This window comes from Sipha flava, unplaced genomic scaffold, assembly GCF_003268045.1.
Source record: "Sipha flava isolate LNK unplaced genomic scaffold, YSA_version1 284_pilon_pilon, whole genome shotgun sequence".
NCBI classification, from domain to species: domain Eukaryota; kingdom Metazoa; phylum Arthropoda; class Insecta; order Hemiptera; family Aphididae; genus Sipha; species Sipha flava.
In genome coordinates, this window is record NW_020272951.1 from 479,400 (window position 1) to 497,547 (window position 18,148).

At 29.9% G+C, this 18,148-nt stretch overlaps 1 non-coding gene across 1 annotated transcript; it reads right to left on the reverse strand.

Annotated features, from left to right (window-relative positions):
- Positions 1 to 17,862: 17,862 nt before the first annotated feature.
- Trnai-aau lies at positions 17,863 to 17,936 on the reverse strand. Its single transcript has one exon. It is a non-coding gene; the product is annotated as a tRNA-Ile (tRNA).
- Positions 17,937 to 18,148: the final 212 nt, after the last annotated feature.

Below are 18,148 nucleotides of genomic sequence, written 5' to 3' on the forward strand. Positions count from 1 at the left end.
TTTTTTGTTTTAGTGAAACTTGGTTAAAATAAAAAAAATAATTCTAGTGTAAATGTATTTAATCAAAAACATTAAATTTTCGAAAGCACAGCTTGTCGAACATATAGTATTATTACGTCCGATGATAATTTAATAGAAAACCTATTTAGTCGGAATGTTTTGTTCAGAGTTCATAAATTTCAATTTTAACCCAAACAATTAACACGTTCGTAAATCATTCAGGCCAATCGATCAGGAACAGAAATAATAAATGTGATGTATTGTCTGATGTCTACTACGCAATGTGAAGTGGCTATTCAATGGTGAAAATTCTCGTTAGACTGACTACTACAGATGTATATCTATAGGTGCTTATGAAATGGATTTTCTATCGATCTCGTGTTGGCAGAAATATCTCGATGAATTTAAATGTATCAATCATTTTTCAATCATATTGCTTTTCTGGAAAGTCCGTGACAAGTCTACAAATTACTGCAGTTACTTAACCTTGTTCTTCAATTTAATATTATTTTGAAGCACATTTTGCTTACCATATTCATTTTTATAACTTATATAAAAATATACGAGGTATGATAATTAGGTGGAGTCGGAAAAATATAGCTACTTTAATGTACGATATACTTCGCTCGATTTTCAGATTTTCACCCTTTAATTCTCATAATTCTCTTGTACCCTAATTATATTGTATTAAACATTTTTTATCGATCTCTCAAATGTATTTTTTTTTCGAAATATCTAGACAATTTCGTAACACCAAGAAATTATTGATGCGATATTCGATTAAAAAATGTTGATAAAGAAAAATCGAATACATAATATTACGTAGTAGTAAAAACATAAATTTTATAAATGAATTGTTTTAAATTTTTCCCAAACATTTTTTGAAATTCGATAATAGTTATTTAATTTTAATTCAGAGTTGTGTGTTGAACAAAAACGAAATATACGTATAAATAACCAATACTTTATAATATGTTTCATTTGATAACTACCAAGTTATAAAAAAAAAGGCAGTTTATTGAAATCTCTTGTATCAAAATTGGACATATCCACCTAACACATTTTTACTTAAGAAGCAAAGAAAATCAACTTATGTGTGACTTATGCCTTAAATAATTAATTGTGAAACACATAATCGAGAAATGCATAACATTTCCCATAATACATATGAATCTCAAAATGCCTCTCTATATTGAAGAATCCCTTATGGAAAAGAATACGATGAAGATTATCAACTTTCTAAACACCACTAGCACTATAAATAACTGTAATTTTTACATTATAAAACTCATATTAAATGAATATAATATCAAATGCATACATATAATATGCACACTATGTAATGTACCTAATGTAAAATTTAGAACAATAACCAATTTATAAATAAAAAAAAATAAGACAGAAAATGCTTTTATCAATATTTAACACGTTTAGTATTACATAATAATATCTAAGTCACTTTTTGCAAACGATCATTCATATTTGAAAAAAATAAAACCCTAAGCCTCTAAACATTATTCTCTGGGCGATTTTCAATTCCTGTTTGTGCATGGTCCATTTGATTAATAAATATAGAATTCATAATATTAGGATGACGAAAGGTAAGTTTATATATATATATATTTTTCGAGCACTTTTGATGCACAGAATTACACAAATTTAGTCGCACAATAATAAATTATAACTGATATCATAATTTTGTTAGTTATTTATAATTATATTTTAGTATAATAGATATATTTTTAGTATTTAAAAATTAAATTTTGAATTCAAACACATGGATACTTTTGAGTTCAAATGAGATAAAAGTTTTTATTACGTAAAGTCAACGCATTTCAAGTTAATATTCACCATTGGTTTGAAACACAAAATGTATACTGAACGGTCAGTAAATTTCTTCGAATAATATGCAAGTACAAGATGTAAAATCTTGACAATCTTATGAAATAAAAACGATCCATAAGATGATTAGAAAAACCAAGTTTTCGTGGTGGGGGGGGCGGTGACATGGACGTCATAATATTTATATTGATGAACATTCATCTTTTTCTGTTACGGTTCAAAATTTTTTTACATAATAGAAATAAAGTATAATAATATAGTAATAATACTAAAAAAAAAGTAGTAAAATAATTGAATAAAATATCAAATGCAATCACATTTTACAATAATTTTCTTTTCGTTTGACGTTTTATGAATATTTAATTTTATTCAAAAATAAATCAGTGTAAAGTTAACTTATATGCAATACATTTTCATATCTAGAGCATAATCAGTTTATGTAGTAAAACTTTATGTAGTAAAACAAATACAGTGCATCGATTTACAGCCATGTACAGCCATTTTTATTGTAATTAGATATACCTCTGTTCTCGACCATTGTTGTATCGCTATACGTAAATACAGGTACGTTACATATGTGTGCATATATGTGGAATCAGCTGTACAGCTGGGATGATATTTTTAATAGTGGTTTTTTCCTGAATAGCTAGATATTTTACTTACACGAACCAGTAAATAATAAATACATTTTAATTTCAAATTAAAATTATATATAACTTGTTTAGAGAAAAAATTTTGGTATTACGCACTTAGTTAAACATTTAAATCTACCCTGTACAGAACATTTTTTCAAAGTTAAAAAATTTATCTTATTTTCTTTTAAACGTCGTAAAAATCAATTTTTTACGAACAATAAATGGTACATATTATATTTAGTTACATCATATGGTTTTTATTATTAATATTTTGTTAGTAAAACAATAATATATTTAATTATTTAACTAATATTGCACCCGTACAAGCCAACTAACTATTAGAAGACTAGTATATATAATATTATTTATTATTATAATTTTCTTTTTTTTTTTTTTTATTAGGTTAATAAAGCTTCAACGTGTAAGCCAAACATTTTTACATATTAAACTTAAAATTTATTTGAGTTGAACATTTGATGGTATTGATTGTATAATTTATTTCTTAAATTAGCTTAAATAAACCTGTTTGTGAAAAACATGAAAATATTTCCCGAGTTTTCCACTACAAGTGCTTGTTTCATCGTGGATGGATTTCCAAGAATTTGTCTGCTGAACTTGGTTATTCTAGTTCTATGTGTTTGGTAGTAATTTATTTGTTACAGTGTTCAAAAATTGAAAAATCTTCTTTGGTTATAAAAATGTAGATGTGTTAAAGGAGAATGTCTAATACAGATTCTTGTAATAACTACTCCTTCGTGTCTGGTTGTAGGAGAAGAATTCCCATGGAATAACTGCATTTTTGATTTGTTATTAATGTCTCCTTCTGTCTTGCCAATATTTTTTTGTTATGTCATTCATTTTTTTTTTTTTTTTTTTGTGTGTCTTTAAATGTTATTTTATTAATTATTACCAAATTGAGTGAAATTATTTCTTCGTTAGCTTGCTTTGTTTGCTAGTTCGTTGCCAGTCTCGAAATCTTAATTATTATAATATATTGCATATATAGCACAATATACATAAATACAATGTATATATAATACGGACGCAGTTAATTTAAAATAGTCGGTGAGAGTAGTATAATTTCGATTGGGATTCTGCTTGATTTCGATACATTTTTGTCAGGATCAAATGTTAACTCTGTTCCAGGGCTATTAATGGTTTTTCATCGACCTTCTAGTGTTGATTTACTTTTTTAACTAATTAAAAAATGCAACATGATAACTGGATCTGATGCTACAATTTGAAGTATCCTGGACTGAATAAATCGTTTGAAATCGTTTGTAGCATTAATATAGTAACTAATAGGGATGGACAAAATTGTTTAAAGATCGATATTCGATGTATCAATATATCGATTTTTAAAATATCCATGTGTTCGATGTGATAAATCATCAATGTTTAAGGACATTGAAGTTTGGAAACATCGAAAAAAAATTTTTTCTCTCTAGAGCTGCCGTCTGTTGCCAATGTTGAGCCCAGATATCTAAAATTTTATATTTAATAATAATATAATATATATAATGTATGTATAATTTTAATTACTAATGTTTTTTAAACAACTTAATAAAAGATTGATGAATCATAGATTGTTATTAACAGCGCCGTAACTAAACTATTCGAGGCCCATGCGCAAATCAAAATCTTGAGGCCCCTTATCGTTGTACATTATTTAGCATTTGACCTTTTGAGGGCCCGTAATATGATACGAGGCAAAATGTTAGGTTAGAGTGTTCAACTAGTCTTCAATTAGAGTCCAAATATTGGGGGTGTTGATATTGCTGAAAATAAAGTTAAATTATATACTAATTATAGTTAACTGTAATTACTATAAATTATACCTACACATATGAAAAAAAACAGGAGTGCTACATTTGAATTCAGGGGTGCTAAAAACCATATTACGCTCCCCTAATTGCTCCTATGTACGAGGTTTAATAAATCCAAGTGAATTTAACGAAATTAAATTTAAAGATCTTCTAAAAACATATCAATCAGATATTGATGTAAATAAAATAACTCCAATGAGTGAATTCATAATATGGCATAAAAAAAAAAAAAAAAATATCCAACACAATAGAAGCATTAAAAAATTGCAATGAAAATATAGGTATTCCCAACTATTTGCATAATTATAACCATTACTTTTAATTATATTAGCTACTTTGCCGGTCACATCTGCATTCAGTGACTTCGTTTTTGTTTAGACATCCTTTTCAACACTTCGATGTTAAAAATCATATTTACAAAGTACCTACTAATGATAAAAATCGTCTATATGATTTGGCAGTTATGAACATACATCGTGATTAGTGTCAATAGAAGATGCAATACGGGAACTAAATATTACAAGTCATCGATTAAGATGAATGTATTAATCAAACATAATAAATCAGTTTTCAAAATATAAATATTATTGTAGACAAATATGGTATATTTTTTCATAATTATATTCATGGTTTATTTTTCAATTAAGGCTAATATTTTTCATAACACCTTTGGAAATTCCTAGCTACCCTCCTGAATTCACTAACCTGTTAGATAAATCCTATAGTAAAGAGTTTATCTAATATATTTTGACTAATGAAGTAGGATTTTGTTTATAGTATTCTAGTATATAGTTCAATTTGAGTACAATTTATTAATAGAAGTTCCTCAAATCCCAGTAAGACAAGGCTCACATTAGGTTAAAATTTAAAATAAAGAATGACTCTTTAAGGAAGTTCAACATTTATTATTTAATTCAATTTTGTTGAATAGTTGCATCGTATATTAATTTTATTTTATAAATTGATATTTATTTTGTGTCGTATCAGTTTTTACGCGAGATTTCTCGCAGTGAGATGAACCCAGAATAATAAAAGTATTTGATCCATCGATAGGAAATGTTCTTCAATCAAATTGACAAAAATTCGAATAGTTAAATTAATACATTTAAAAATACTGTATTATATTTAAGTATATTTTATTTTTAACTAATTATTTGTTTTTACACAAGTCTTAAAACTCATTTTATGGTTTAGAAACAAATTGCTTTATGTTACCTATGCCCTCCCTCGTAATTACGCTACTGATAATATTAATGACCTGATGACCTGATGTATACAACTTAAACAATTATTATGTTAATGTTATTATGTTTTGCATGTAAATATTCCTTTAAATAAATTATGATCAGGGCCGGCGTTACAAGTATTGGCGTCTTGGGCAAAACCATGTTTTGACGCCCTTGAACCCCCCCTCCAACCCACATAGTTTGAGTATTAGTAAAATAAAGTTTTTTAGTGAAATTAAATAAAATTAGTACATATTTAGTATAATAAGTTAGTATTATATCAACGCATTTTTTGGATAGGTTTTTGTTTTTTCGTTTCAAAAATATAAAAGTTGTAATTTTGAGCTTGGCGTTTTTTATTGTTTGAAAGTTTTTTCAGGGAATATATTATTTCACGTCACCACTGCCTACAATATAGGAATACTGTGTTTCACTAACAACTCATTTATAATATATATATATTCATATATATTTACGACAACTCGAGAACGGAGTTCATTGTAAATAACTAATACGGAACCAAAATATTATGTAGAAATTAACTAAACAAAAAATATGAATATTGATTAGGTACCTGTTAACTGTAACTTGTTAGTTTAAACATTTGACATTACACAGTAGATCGTACATAGCGAGAGCTCGTCGAAAACAATAAATTGTACGTGAGTATCGAGCAACTGTGTCTTTTTGATTTACGTCACACACCGCGGTATTTTCGCTGTAAGGTCCAAAAGCGATTTTTACGTAATTGTCTAGTTATATGAATTTATTGGTAAACGGGTAAATATTTGATGAAAATAAATATTACTACCATCTATTTACACATACAAATGCGGTGGTATGTTTCCATACATTATTTTTACATCAAAATCAGCGCTGTATGGATGCAGTACCTATATGAAGTAGAAAGCAAAACTGTATCTTACTTTCTGTAGATAATTAATGCGTATTAAAAGATAAATTAAATAAAAACAATTTTCAGTTTGGCGCCCCTTTCATGCTGACGCCCTGGGCAATCGCCCGGGTCGCGCATAGCTTTCGCCGGCCCTGATTATGATTTAAACATATTTTAAATTCACGCAAAGTTAGTATTGATAATCTGTAGTTATAATTGATAAACAATAGTTAGGTTTTTAAATTTTATATCTTTGTATTTTATTTTCAATATAAGGATTTTTGTTATTTTACGTTGATTACGTCGGTTAGGTAAAAAAAAACTTTTTTTGATTATTATTATAATACAGGAAATTTATTTTTCTAAGGCTGGCACAACCGATCTCCCAAAATTCGATTTTGGTGATAACTCGTTGTTATCAAAATCGGGAGAACCAGGGCCTAAAATAGTATGTACCCTGAAAATTAAAGTGTGCAGTCTGAATGACAAATATGTGTACAATATGTTTACAATAGTGATTAGAATAAGAAATTATTGATGAAATAACAATGAAATATTAAACATAATAACTGAGATATAAAATACCCATGTTTTCCTTATCACTTATCAGCTATCTCGATTAATATTGATAATAGTAATGGAATATCTCACAGAGTAATAAAACTATTAATATCTATTAATAGCATAGCTGAATTCATACAACTGCCTATTATATTATTATATTTTATGCTGTGACAGTGCTAGAGTTTGCGAGGCCCTGGGCAAAATAAATGTTGAGTCTTATAATTTCTATTAAAAAAATATTTTAAATTCAGTTAAATCAGAACCGCTGGGCCTTAATTATAATTTAAGGCGCGGGGCCCTGGGAAACTGCCTCTATTGTCCTCCCCTCGCACCGTCCTTGATTGCAATCTATATATATTTTCAACGTGTGTTCGTTAATTATAATTTTAATAAAATGTAACTGAAGAAAAAATATAACTTTTAAAAATATAAATGAATAATTCTTATTATTTTAAAAAATCCTTAAACGTTTTTTTTGTGCATAATTAAGGATTTTTAATGCATATTTTATCAAATGTTAGTGCATTATTGCATGCTTATTTATGCGTTTTTTAGTGCATGAACTTACAAGCCCTGATTATAACTGTATAGTGTATACTGTATAATGATTTTTTATATTACATACTAATAGAATACAAACAAAAAAAAAAAAAAAAAAAATTCGAACTTTTCGAACATAAACATCGATGTTTAATAAATTAATCAAAAACAAATCATTGATGTTGAAACATTGATATATCGACCCAAAACATCGTTTTTTTGCCCATCCCTAGTAACTAATAATATACAGTGTAAATAACAGAAAAAACAGTAATTTTTACAAGACTTTCACCTAAGAAAAATATTATATAAGTTTCCATTCTTAACAATACGGTTCCTAAATAACATTGTCCCATACTATTCCGTAGTATACCCTATACTTTTGTATTCACATTGTTTCTAACGATAATTATTTTTCGATCATAAACAGTTAAAATAAAATACCAGTACCAAACCAAAAATATGTCCGTATTTACAATATGTGTATTGTGTACTGTTATCATTATTGAGAAATATTGAAAAAAAAATACAAATATGCTCTCTATAAGTATTTCTAGCTGTACTTATCACTTTTTCCAATGAAAAATATCCAATTATGTACGTTTATTTTAAGAAAAATATTTTTTATATTATGTTTCACATTTTTTTAAAATGATTTATCTGTTATTAAAAAAAACAGAATTCTAATGTTCTTATTATAACTGCATTATTATGAAAAATAATAAATCTATTTTATGTTTAGATCAATTAAATTACCTTTTTTTATTTGAACTATAAATGCAGAATCATAAAATAACTTTTAAGCCATATGCATTAAATATGAAAGAATTTTATAACAATATTGAATTAAAACATTTTAAATAATATGCATTCTAATTATAATTATAATTCGGTTTTCCTTCATTCTGGCCTATTAACTCAGTTGACAGTGCCTATAAAGTATTTGAGTAAAAGTATTTGAATAAAAGTATTCAAATACTTTTTTAAGTATTGAATAATTGTTTGAATACTTTCCGAACGAAGTATTTTCAAGGTATTTTAAATACTTTTTTTTCTATTAAATAATTATTTGTATTGAATTCTTAGTTTTTTTTTCGAATATTTTATTTTTATTCAAAATATTTGGTTGGAAAAATATTGCCAACTATAATCAAAGCCCGAAAACCAGGTAAGTTAAAAATAGATATTCAATATCGAAATTTCGTTTTGTATTTTTAGATTGGTAACTGTTAATATCAGATACGATATCTGCCTGGTTATAAGAGATTACGAGAATAACATACATAGATTTTCCCTCAAATCACTATATAGCTACAAGCCTACTCCGTTTTTATTTATAAAAGACTTGTGTAGTTGTATTTATAACCTATTGACTACTACAATTACTTCAAGTTTTAATATGAGTAATTCTAGCCATAATACTGATGATGAAAGTGATCAGAACCGTATAATGCATCTCTTTCGACTGTTTCTCAGCAAAATGTTATTTTACCTTAGCCTAATTACTCCAAATATTTTTTTACAAAATTATTTGAAAAGTTTTCCTAAGACTTTTTAAAGTATTTAAGTAGTATTTGAATTACTATACAATTAAAGTATTTGAGAAGTATTTTAAATACTTGAAAAAAAAATGTATTTGAGTATTTACTTAAATACTTTTTAAAAGTATACTTTACAGCTCTGTCAGTTGGTTAGTATTCGTATTAATGTCTCAAATGTCGTGAGTTATCCTTCCATAGATCAGAAAATTCTGCATTTTTTACTTATTTTTAAATTTTAAATTCACAATAATAACAAGTATTCTATTTTATGTTTATTAATCTCCAGAACTGTTTCGGTTCTGTTTAAGAAATTTATATTTTATGTATTAAAATTTTGAAAAAGTACAAAAATATACACTTTCTTGGTCCTTTCACATAACACATACAATCCGCGTCCGTTCCGATTTTTGACGTTCCAATAGTTGTATTCAAGTTTGAGTTTTAAAATTTCAATTTTATGAATACTCATAATATTTAAATGAGTAAATTCAATGAAGATGACCCCAGATTTTTGTTGAAAAAAAAAAGAAAAATTCGAAAAAAATCAAATTTAAATTTAATTTAAATTAAATTAAATTCGAAATTTAAGTGTAGTTCATGGGTACGTGATCTATGAAAAAAAGAGTACAAGAAGTAGAGTTTTTAAATTTATACAATGGATGAGCAAACATTTTATGAATATTTTCGAATACACCAAAATATATAAAAAAACAAAGATAATAACAATCAGACTCCTGTCGCACCAGGGGCGGCTCCAGAGCCTTGGTTGGGGGGGGGGGCAAGTTATAATTTTACAAAATCTTATAACAAAAAAAGAAAACAACAATTTTTAAAACACAAATTCAAGTCGTTTATTTTTAAAATTGGCAAAAATATCAATAATAAGATCTATTTGATCTAAAATATCTACTTTATAATATATATTAATTAGATAATACAATATATATTAGATATATTGATGATATATATTAATTACATTAATTAATCTTCAGTCATCATTGAACGAAACCAGATTTTTAGTTTCCGAAGCAGGGACTGAAACCGGACCGAAAAGAACCGGTTCGGAACCTAAAACTTAGTGTAAATTAAAGAACCAAAAATAACCGTAACCTGTATTTTATATTTTTAATAGACCCTAACCAATACCGGAACCTATAAACAATACCAAAAGAATACCGGTTTTTTTTTAGGGTTTTTTTACTGTTTTCAAATTCCTATTGAAATCGAAAGAAATTACCCTTTAAACTAAAGATAGGTATATTATTTAGAAACAATAATTACTTATAATAATTTATATTATACAGTCAGGGCCGGATCTAGGGGGGGAAGTCGGGGACTTATCCCCGGGCGTAACATTTTAGAGGGTGTAATTTTCGTAATTATTAACAACTAATTTGATATTTTTAACTTCGTTAAATACTGATATTAGGTTAAAACTCAATAAGTACGATTGTATATTGATTATAAGAACACAATTTATTTGAGTATTTGTTTATTTGTCTATGGATAGGGCGTAATTTTAACATTTTACCCGGGCGTAAAAATTCCTAGTCCCATCTCTGTATACTCGTACAGTATTTACGCAATGTTATATTCGGCCATCGACTAATGAATATAATATTATTGGCTAAGGAAAATTAATATTTTTTTTTATTAAAAGAACGAAAAGACCGCGACAGCTATGGCCATTGGTCAGACAGTGACTTAAATAAATTACATAGTTACATATTTACATGATTTTATACAATATAAAGTTATATTTCTTTGAATAAGGTAGATTTTTTTAAGAAAATAAATAGTTTTTGAGTTGCGGTTGGTTCCGGGCTGAAGATTTCGTATAAGTGGGTGGCTCCAAGGGTTATCATACGTTCTTGCTGGTTATTTCTGCAATCTGTGAAGATGTGCTTGATAGTGAGTTGGACACCGCAGGTAGTACAGTTGGGGGGATCCTCCCTTGTCATAAGGTGGCGGTGGGTTAGTAATGTATGGCCTATTCTTAGGCGGTTTAAAATTGTTTCTTGTCTTCTGGAGCAACCGGGAGGAGGAGGCCATGGGAGTATTGATTTTTTTATTTCATTGAGTTTGGTTGATTGATTTGACCAATATCGTTGCCACTTTACGGCATTAAGATTTTTTATATATTTTTTTACGTCGCTGTAGGTGAATCCTGGTACATTGATAGCTTTGGGTGATATGTGTGAAAGTTTTACGACCTCGTCGGCTTTTTCATTACCTGTTATATTGCAATGTCCTGGAATCCACATGAAGGATATGTGTTTCCTGGCAGAACATGCAATGTGACAAAAGTTGTGAATATTTCTAGCTATATCGGTAGGGTTATTTATATTTTTGAGGCTTGTTATTGCACTGAGTGAATCGCTTAGTATGATACAGCGTTTATCATCGACAGATTGTATGAAATATTTGATTGCTTCTAGTATAGCCATGGCTTCAGCGGTATATATTGAACATTTGTCAGATAGTTTAAGTTGGATTTCAGTGTCACCACATATGATTGCAGCCCCAACTCTGATCTGTTATGGATGCGTCTGTGTATATCTGTATATGAGGTTCGGCATTGGCTATGATTTCATTAAAGTGGTATTTATATATTTTAGGATTAGTGTCCTTTTTGGGGAGCTGATGTAGTTCGAGATTGATATCTAGGGAGATTGTCCAAGGTAGCTGAAGGCTGATAGTTGATGGTATGATCTGATCTAGGTTCAATTTGTCTTGTAAATTTGTGAATAGATTATTGGGAGATGTGGAGATTCCTTGTGGGGATCTATGGATTCTGGCTGCCAGTAGTGATTTTTGCTCAGCCCATCTTAGTGATAGGGAGGGTATTCCTGCTATATTGGATATGCTGTCTATAGGGCTGGATCGGAAAGCTCCTATTGCCAGGCGCATTCCTGAGTTGTGAAGATTTTCGAGCTTTTTTAGGTGGCATTGGATTGCTGACGAGAATAGAGGAGATCCATAATCTATTTTGGACAAAATTAGTGATTTGTGGATCTTGAGAAGTACAGAGGAATGGCCTCCCCATGAGGTATGAGATAGCATTTTGATTATATTGAGACGATTGGTGCAAGCTTATTTTAGTTGTCGAATGTGAGGTGACCATGAACATTTTGAATCAAACATTATACCGAGGATCTTAAAATATTTGTCATTTTTAATTATATGGTTGCCCAAACTAATTGACATTTTATTTTTGTTTTTGTTGTTGAATATAATGAGTTTAGTTTTTTCAGCTGAAAATCTAAACCCAGATGAATTTGACCAATTTCTTAGTGAGTTTGTGGCATCTTGTAGGATTTGTTTTATTGTTATTAGACTGCTGCTACGACATAAAATGGAGAAATCATTAGCGTACAGTATGGGAATGATTGGTTTTGGTGTTTGCTTGGAAATGTCATTAATGACTAGCAGAAAAAGGGTTACGGAAATTGAAGAACCCTGAGGAACTCCATTTTCTTGTGTGTATGTATCAGATAAGCAGTTTGATGATTTAATTTGGAATGAACGTTCAAGTAATAGGTTTTGGATGAAGTTAAGTAGGTTCCCTTTACATACTATTTTGTTAAGTATGTACAATATTCTTGGTCTCCTAGTGGTGTCGTAGGCCTTGGCAATATCGAAGCTGATCATGCCTAAACTTTGTTTGTTGCTATTAGCTATTTCGATTTCTCTTTTGATACTTAGGAGATTGTTTTGAATGCTTCTGTTTTGTCTGAAGCCATTTTGTTCGGGAGATATGTATTTAATTTTTTCAAGGAACCAGATGAGTCGACGATTAATGATTTTTTCAAGTAGCTTACATAGTGTTCTAAGTAAAGTGATGGGGCGATAGCTTTCGGTGAGATATTTATTCTTATTGGGCTTGAGGATTGGGATCATAAAACCATGTCTCTAATATTTTGGGAATACGTTATTAACCCATATAGTGTTAAAGATGTCAAGTAGGTGTTTGATACTATTGAAGGGTAGATTTTGGATAAAAATTTAAGGGATGCCATCTGGTCCAGGACTTTTACTTTTGTTGGTTCTCAATACCATTCCCAATTCATCCATGGTTATTTGGGAGTTGATTAGGATTTTTGTGGTATCATTAGGGTCGATTGTGTTTGGTGGAGAGTAGTATCGATGGCGATTTATTAGGAATTCGTCATCGTAGTTGGAATTGCTTGAATTTTTTTGAAAATATTCTCCAATAGAATTTACCACTTCCTTTGGTGTCGATATGAGTTTAGAGTTGTATATAAGTTGAATATTGCTATGTCGGTTGGTTCCTTTGAGGGATTTTATTTTACTCCACACTACTGAGGGATCAGTCTGGTTATCTAAGCTAGATGTAAAGGTTTTCCAGGATGTGGCTTTACTGAGTTTAACTAAAAATCTAGTGCGCGCTCTATTTCGTTTTAATTCTACGAAGTCATTTGAGTTGTGTGTGTTTTGGTATTTTTTAAGGGATTTGTTTTTATTTATAATAGATGTTTTTATTTCGTTGTTCCACCATGGAACCCGAGGTCGTTTTGGTTTGTTGTTGGCTAGTCCTATGGACATTTTTGCAGTGTCAGTGATGAGTTTTGAGAATTGGTTTACATCATCATCGATATTTTCTTTAGTGGGGGGTTCAAGTGTGGATATACTGTTTTCGATTAATGAATTGAAGAGGTTCCAATTAGCTTCTTTAACTTTCTATCTCGGCGAATAGCATAAGTCTTCTTTGTTTGACGGGTAAGTGAATGTTATTTGGATGGGAATGTGGTCGCTGCTGAAGATATCAGGTAGTACTTTCCATTCAAGTTTGTGTGCAAGGGAGGTATTTGATATAGAAAGGTCGATAGCAGAAAATTTCCCGTCAGAGGGATTTATTCTGGTGGGCTGGCCGGTGTTTAATGTTACTAGATTGTCTTGAGTTAGGAGCTCTTCAATTATTTTCCCTCTTGTGTCGGTTTTATGTGATCCCCAGATTGGGCTGTGGCTGTTGAAGTCCCCGACTATTATGAACGACTGTTGGAGTTGATGGGTGATATTTTCTATGTCAGTGAGTGTGAAATTTTTTTGATTGGGGAGGTAGAGGTTGCAGATTGTTATTTTATTATGGGGTAATGTTATAAATACCGCGACAGCTTCTATGTCAGTGGTTATATGTATTTCTTCGCTAGGGTATTCTTGACTGACGAAAATTGCTACGCCGCCGCTGGCTCGGTCACACGTATTTCGGTTTTTTTTATAGATGTTGTAATGAGGTAACGAAGGATTGTTCTTGTCTGTGAGGTTTGTCTCTTGTAGGCATATTATGGTGGGTGTGTAATCTTTTAGAAGTAATTGGAGTTCTGCAAATTTTGGGTAGAACCCGTTCATATTCCATTGTATAATGTTTATTATATTGTATTAGGTGTATTATAAGATGTTAGGAATATACTAAACTAGGTTGTTTATTCTATTATAGTATATATGTTTGGTGGTGGTTTAGCTTAATAGAGGCGGTTGGGCTTGGAAGAGGAAGTTGGACAGTTTAGTGAGACGGCTTTTAATTGATCGATCAGAAACTAGTGGTCTGATTTGATCTATTATGTCCATTAGAGGAGGTATACCAATATTAACTTCTTCGATAAGTGAATGAATGTTTATAGATTTATTAGTAAAACTTTCTAGTATGTATAAAAATTGTAGGTAAGAGATAGGTAGATTGTCATTTTGTGTAAAGAATTTTTCTATTGGTTTTTTTTGTTCATCCGAGTTTGAGTTGTATGATCTATTAAATGAATTTGATCTAGAACGAATTTTAGCTTTTTTAATAGTTTTTTCTTTTTTGACCGTGGTGTTTGAGGATATTTGATTGGTAGGGGAGTCTGGTAGTTTTAGAGACGATGAGTCGGAGATTGGTCTTTTGTGTGTATCATCTTGTGTTGGCGTTGATGGGGGTTCTTCATTACGTTCGAATATAAGAGTTGTATCTAATGACCAGTCCATGATTGTAGGTTCCTGTTTTTTATCAGGTTGGGAGTTGGAAGCAGAGGGGTGGGGATCATCATCTGTAGACGTGAGTTGTGTTTCGTTGGTGTTGTTGTGAATGTTGATTAAATTTGTGTTAATTATAGGTTCGATTGAAGAGTATGTTTCGGAGTTTTTTTTGCAGTTATTGGACGTGTGGCCGACAGCTTTACATAGGAAACAAGTTAACGTATCATCCGTAAGGAATATTCTAAATTGATTATCGTTATGGGTGATTAGCATTGAGTTTGGCAGTTTTAGAATATCTTCGTGTGTAATATACAATTGCCTGCGAAAGCTCATGATATGCCCGTAGCCTTCCATGTTGATACCGGCTTTTAGATGGTTAATTTGTGAAGTAGGATTTATATTTATATGTTTTAATGCGTCAAGTATTGCTCGGTTTGGGATTGACGGACATACATTAGACATGACAATGCGTTTATTCGGGTTAACAAGTCTACGTATTTGAAGTATTTGAATTAATTGATCGTTAATTTTAATAGTCTGTGTTTGTTGCATTAAATTATCGAGAACTTGTTTACTGGATAAAAATACACAGAAACGATGGTTTGAAATACGCGATACAAAGATAATGTTGCTAGGTTTGACTATTTTCCCGATGGCAATTATGTAATCGATTTGAGATATTCCGTCGATAGAATTAAACACTATTGCTCTCTGCTCAGAGTGTTTTCCGTGGCAGTCGCCTTAGCGAAGTTCATGTTGGTGTTAGTGTAGATAGATGCGGGTTGAGTAGTGTTCCGTTAACGATAGGGAGTCATTAGTTAATTGATTTGCGATAGCAGCAGAAACTGATGTGTTATCGATGGGACGGAAAAGGGGGGTCTGGTTAGATCGCAAATTTTTATCGTTCGGAGTCGGGTTTGTTTTTGAGTTGGATTTGTTGTGTTGGTATGAATTCGTAGATGGTGAATTGCGATTTTTTTGTGTAGGTAAAGCACTTGGTTTTTTTGACATGTTGGTGGTGAGGGATTTAGTTTGTAGAGTAGTTTTGGTGTTGGGCGAGACGCCCAAGGAGTTTCTATTCATTTTAATTATGAATAAAGGCGACCGCGTTATATATAGTGATTAAATGAGTGTATAATCATATTATTACCTGGTAACACCAGCCGTGGAGTATGTACGTGCTATCGAGAGCTATAAAACGTTATCGGCGAGCACACGTGTTGTACAGTCGATGGTAGAACACGAACTGGAAAATTAATATGTATTAATATATTATGTATATATTACACGATAATGTCGATAACGGAACATTTCTGCAGACACATATATTATTTTTAAAATTACAAAAATGATACTGGGTTTTTGAAATGTTTACACGTGTCTACACGTCAAACACAGTACAAACACATATCGTATTATCATTGATTATAGAATAGAATCTATTCTATGATCAATGGTATTATCGTTATTAGTTATTATCGAATATCGATGCTCAGTGGTGAATTTGCTATATTTGCTATTCAGTCGCCGACGCATGAACACGCAGTCTACCTTTATTAGTTAAATAGTATCAAATTAAAATTATGGGCCGTCATACCGTGTCATGCGTTTATAAATATTCTGTTTACGATAAGAAATCCAACGAGTCAGTTTGTAAATGTTGCAATGGAAAAATAAAAGACTAAAATAAGTTCGGACAAATCGGTCACTGACTATTATTATTATACTATATTTACTAGTGATGGTTCAAACCTTGATTTCTTAAATCGAACAGAACTTTAAATTATTTTTTTGAACTCGAACTGAACCGAACTTATTATGATTTTAAGTCGAACTCGAACTCGAACTCAATACTTTTTATCATGCATATTGTACCTACCTAAAAATTAAATCAACCATAATTATTAATTACTATTGTATTTTAAGTTTTTGTATTACCTATTCTACATTTCAACTTTTAGGTCTAAGTAATTTTATTATTTACAATTCATTTAAATTTTAGATAATTTCTTATTATAATTATTATTTTTCAAAACCAGTATTGAGCTTTCTCGTATTGTCTTCTAGCTTATAAAATATTATTTGAGTATTGAGTATTGAGTATGATATGATAATACAATCAGTACATTTTAATTAATGTATAAAAAAAAATAGTAATAATAACTATAATTTACAAATATAGAATGATTAGTAGAATTTATAATGTAAGACGTAAGTTGTAAACATGTTTTTATTAACAGCGCAGTTGCGGTATCGAAATATTACCATGAATTTATCCAAAATAAATTTTAACCTCTACAATAAATATGATAAAAACAAAAATAGTTGTATTATGAATGTAGATACACTGCCTCTATTGGCGATAAACAACTTATTAATGTTTTGATCGGTGGATGGTGGATGGTGTAACAGGCGACTGGAAAAATAACATTATTATAGTAATGCAAAACGTGTCCGCTACAGATTATCACTTTCTATCGCCAATATTCTAATTATTTCTAAATAATCATTATTAATTTTTATTTTTCAAAAATAACTTTTGAAGAATTGTACAAATATTTGGTTTTCGAACCACCGTGGCCAGTAAATTTGGTTCGACAAATATTATCAAGTTTGATTTTCGAACAGTAAAAGATGCTTGATAGTACGGTTCGATTTTTTTCATGCAGAGTTCGAATTTCGAACCGAACTGAATATCAAGGTTCCGGTTCGATACAGTTCGAAATTCGAACAGTTCGATCCATCACTAATATTTACACTAAAAATGATTTCGGTAAGAATGGGATATAAATAATTAATAAAAATTTGCGAAAAAAACATTGGCCCATGGGGGGATCGAACCCACGACCTTCGCGTTATTAGCACGACGCTCTAACCAACTGAGCTAATGGGCCAGTTGGAATGAAGGATTATTTTTGTATTATTTAACTTAAAATGTATTAAATTTATATTAATATATGTAATTAAAATGTATTATATTTACATATATTACGTTTTTATTTATTAATTATAATTAATTATAAATGTATTAATTACACTCATTTCAACATTTAATTTAAAACATGTTGCTTACATCTACAAACACAATTTATTTCCAAAACAAATA